Here is a 5288-nt window from a genome sequence, read left to right as displayed (position 1 = left end):
TCACCTGTGATGTACCAAAGTTTGTTCACGGCATTAAAAAAAACATCCATAGGTATTTACTTCCTTCTCCGTTACATATTTTGTGGGTCATCCATGCCTACCAGTGGTTCCCTGGTTTTCTTATCCAGCCACTACCAGGTGAGTGCCCAGAGGTACTGCCCCTATGTTTCATCAGACTTCTCTGGGAGATATCTTTTGATGCACTGAACCTGGCTTTCACAATTATAAAGATGTTCTTCTGTCTCTCCTCTGTATCCAAATCATCAAACATCCTTCTACAAGTTTGTGCCTTTGCCTTTGCCACCACTTTATTTTCCTGGGAGCCGAATAGTCTTGGTTAATGATTAATTTGTACACACACACGCACACACACACACACACACACACACACACACACACACACACACACACACACACACACACACACACACACACACACACACACACACACACACACACACACACACACACACACACACACACACACACACACACACGGACACACGTTTATTATTCTGGTCATCTGAAGTACATGAAACATGATGATCAAAATATTTGGTGATTTCACTTTTTCGGGTTTTTCATTTTTTACAAATTCATTTTCCTTTGTTTTAATGAGTCATCATTCTTTTCTTCCAAGTCACTGCTTTATAATCATCTTAAAAAAAAATATTGATTACTTAGTGGAAAGCTTCAGTGGATATTGCCATAGCTAGATATCCTGAACCCTTGACACCAGAGGAGTATTCTTGGAGATTTTTCACGATAGCTGCACAGTCCTGGCATACAGGCCTCCATTAGAAATTATCTGCAAATGGCATCAAGAGTTCCCTTTACTCTTGGCAGGTTGATTTTATCCATTATGCAGAAGCTTGCACATCATCGTGATGTGCATTTTAACCACCTTCCTCTGGCACTTGGTATGTTTCAAAGAAATGTCACATTCATCACTTCTTGTGACAACTCAGCTGCAGCTCCGTTCCAAGAGGTTTTTCTTTTGGAATATGACCTTCAAACAAGGAACATCCAATTGTTGTTGCCATATGGTTAGAGACCATCTATTTATTGCATACACATGGGTATGCGACCGATGATGTGTGAACGCGCAGGGAGTGGGAGGGGTGATGGGGTCTTCAAATTACCATATGAGGATATTGATCATGATAAATTCAAAGCCATGTAGTTTCGTTTTCGAATTTATTTAAATGGAGGGAAGGTAGAAAAAACGGAATGCTGAAAACAACAGGCAATGCCACTTGGTTTCACACAATATGAATACACTGAGCTTAACGTGGAACCCAATCGCTCAGACCACTTCAACGTTGATCGATCTCATGATACCCCACAAAATATATATGATGTCCTTTTCCGATTTCAAAATTATAAAGTTAGTAAATTTGTGATTAAAGGTTTATCTTCTTTTTTCTTCATATTAGACATGATGCCACACCTGGAAGTAGACCACCAGATCCGTATTGTCTCAGGGTCACATTTTACTCAAACGGTGAATAATTTTGAGATTTTCCTCAAATATGCCGAGTACATGTGTCCTTGGTGGTTGTAGTAATGCAAACCGAGATGGTTTAAATTTAATGCTACACCAATGGCCGAAACACCCAAAGTTTGCCAGAAATTGGACAACGTTTGTTGGAAATACCTGAGCGTGAATCGGGCCGAGAAAATGTTCGCCTTTGTGTTCAGAACGTTTCACAGAGAACTGTTTTGAAACAATAGAGATGGCCAGATCTTGTGGTTATCCACCACGATTGAGAGAGAATATCATCCCCACGATGAAATGGAGGAAACAACCGTCGCTAGAAACTGTGACACCATCTCTACCCAGCTACCGGCACATGTACGTGGGCAATTTGAGTGGCGAAAGAAACACCTGCTGCCATTTCCCGACAGTTACCACAAGTGCACCTGAAAATAATTATCCATTATCAACACAAATTCCTACAAAGCAAATGAACCACCTTCTATTTATAGTGGAGAGAAAGAATTGTCGTGTCCACGCCAATAATGACTGACGCTGGACGGATGGACCGAACTGGCTTTTACTCCTTTGGACTATATTTGAACAATGGCGGCGGTTGATTTCCTGAACAATAACAGGGGATGGTGATCGTGACAGTGGATATGACGATGGGTTGAGGTGGAGAAAAAGTTGGGAGGGAAGGAACACAGAATTGATAAATAAACATATATAATGACAATAAAACCTAAAACTGGTGCCACACACCAGTCTTGCTCACAGATGGGGAAAGGGAATGAGAACCGGCTGGGCCTTAGCTCTGCTTGGCACAGTCACTGGAAGCCCAGATAACAACCACTGGATAAGAGATATCCTGTGGCTAAAATTCTTATCCCCTGGATAACTATCCGATGGATAAACTACAGTTGGATAGTTATCCACTTGGTAAGGACTGGATAAGGTGTGGATAAACTTATGGTTGGTAGATGGCTATGTCCCCCAATGCATCGCACTGTCTCGTCCGCTTGCAAAAGAGTCATGTTGGCTAAAGTCAAACATACTAGGAAGAGGACGGCAAACTTTAGGCCCACCGAATGGAATATAGTCTTTGTCTGGTGACACGAGCATGTAAAGGTCAGCTCAAACCTGCCATGTCTTCATGCAGCATGTGCTGATGTAACCCTGAAACTCGAGTTACAAGATCTGCTCTGCAACAACCCCTCCATGCTTGCTAAAGAGGATCTCGCATAGATGGGTGACTCAGTCCCTCTCGTGGACTCTTCGATTGCACTTTGTGTCAGAGGTGGGAGGACGAGGGGAATGGACTGATCCAAGTTGAGGAGAACAGAACTGGTGCGATAATTGACTCAATCTAACAGTCCAAACTGTACTGTCACAGATCATTGAATAAATTTGCAAATTGTGCAAATTGTTTATTGACTTGTGTACTGCTATTACAGAGCATGGATGGTCAAGAAATGACCCATGAGATAGTTGACTACAATTAAAAAAAAAACATCATCCAGGCCAAAGTGGCAAAAGGTGTCACAAGAAAAAGCATGGACCCTTCAACGGCGTGTCCGCAAAGCTCAGAGGAAATTACTTTATTCTCATTTTTTGGTGAAAGGCAAAGGAAATGAAGACAAACTTACAACCGTGCGCAGCAAGAGTCACTCGATGGATGAATATCTATCTATAATCCCAGCAATCTGTGTGTGTGTGTGTGTGTGTGTGTGTGTGTGTGTGTGTGCATGCATGTGTGTGTGTGTGTTTCTGTGACTGCTGTTTCTTGACAACCGCTGGTCCGATCTAATTGAAACTTGCCAGGTATATTGCTGGGGACCTGAGGATGTGCCTTTTCAAGGTTTGATATGAATCGGACAAGTGCTTCCCAAGTTACAGCCATTTATTTACCAACCAATGACAAGACACGTTGCTGCGTAGGCGTGGCCGATGGGGGAAGGGAACCTCAGCCGCGTTTCCCATTACGGGTTACAACGTACGGATTTCCGGATAATGATGACTTTGTGTATTCTAATAATTTCTCGATTTCTTATGCGCATTTATAGATAAACACAATTCCCCAAGTTATGATCGTTTTCATATTAGACGGTGTATAAATTTCGGGAACATCAGAGTGCTGGTATGCTCCGAACCAGGAAGTCATTTTTTTTTTTTTGCACGAACGTTTTTTTTTTTTTTCTCTTCTCTTCTCTTGTCTTTGTGTTTTTCCTTGCGACGACATTGCGAAAAGGCAAAATACGTTGGCGCTAATTGAATAATTGGCCATTAAAACTAATAATTTATCAAAACATTGGCAGATCCAGCAGCCTCCGCATTCTTGCCCTGGACGAGGAAACAAAGAAGAAGCGCCGTTTCCTCAGCGATGTTGTTTATGAAGAGGTGCTGACGAGATAAAGGTGTGTACAATGTACATGGAGCGAATTTTTATTATCATTTATTTATTGAAGAAAAATTGTTCTGAAAATAATTTATCAAAAATAGTGCACAACTTTTTTTTGTTTCCAATTGTCAAAACGCTGTGGCCTTTGGGAGTGTTAAGGAATTCAGCTCCACTCAACCTGCTTGCCAACGAAATGCATCTCAATTTGGTGGTAAAAACGATTCACAACGACGGCTTTCCTTACTCATTGCTCTGCAGTCTGCATTCAACCCCTTCATTTGTCTTTTCATTGACCTCATTGCATCTATCTATAATTCCAGCAATGCGTGTGTGTGTGTGTCGTCTATCTATAATTCCAGCAATCTGTGTGTGTGTGTGTGTGTATGTGTGTGTGCGCGCGTGTTGTTTACGAGAGCGAAGGAACGGCCTATGCGTTTGTTGTTTCTGGCACGTGGTTTGAAAGTTTTTTTTTAATTTGTTTGTTTGCACGTACGGCCATGCACGTACGGGCACACACTTACAGGCATGCACTAGTATCCTTAATGGACATTTACTGGTCGATACACATTGCACCATTAGAGCTATCTTAGCATGTGGTGTGAACAGGCAAAAAGAAAGGTGTACCAGGATTAGGCTGGCGTAAGGACAGTATCTAAAGGTACGTAAAATGGTTCCTTCCAAGGTTCGGAAGGAAAGTCGGGTCGGAGCCTTCTCCGACCTGTCTAATGCATGTTGATGATATAATCTCTGACCCCGTTCCCAGTGTCAGCACTCTGATACGCAGTGACCATCACCTCAACATTGTCATCAATGCCATCAGCAAACTCCAGTTCCTTCCTGATCATGGCAATGTTATGCAGGTACAAGCTGGAGACAATTGAATCTCACCATGTAGACAATGACATCGACGTTTCAGAACCTCAAAAGTCCACTTGATAGTACTTCTCATCATTTTGTGAGATATATTGTATCTCTCTTGTTTTTCACTCTGGGGGCGAAGTATGGGTGTCGTCAAGTCGGGCTTGCAGGGGTAACCGCTATCAACTAGTTGTCCTAGTAGTATAATTCCATCCCTGAAACAGCCGTGGTGATTGTCCAGATGGATTCCAATAAGCAGATTACTCAGGATATGGCTATCCTATCATGATTAGAGCTGGGCCACTTTGCTACCACGTTTGTGAACTTTCCCGTCCAGGTAGAAAATTATTTAATTGCTGGAAAAAGTCAGGTTAGTACATTATGAAGACAATTGATTACTGGTAACTTCAGAGATATGACAGAAGTAAATAGACACCTTAAATTCCTTCATTTCATCTGTATAACACAGTTTTACTCAGTGATTTGCACTAATATTCGACTATTTATTTGCAGAAACGAGTTCCTGGGTCGGGTATAACAATTAACTATGCC

Source organism: Eptatretus burgeri, chromosome 2, assembly GCF_056783735.1.
Source record: "Eptatretus burgeri isolate ZD-2024b chromosome 2, Ebu_testis_v1, whole genome shotgun sequence".
NCBI lineage: Eukaryota > Metazoa > Chordata > Myxini > Myxiniformes > Myxinidae > Eptatretus > Eptatretus burgeri.
Note: the sequence above shows the minus strand (reverse complement) of the source record.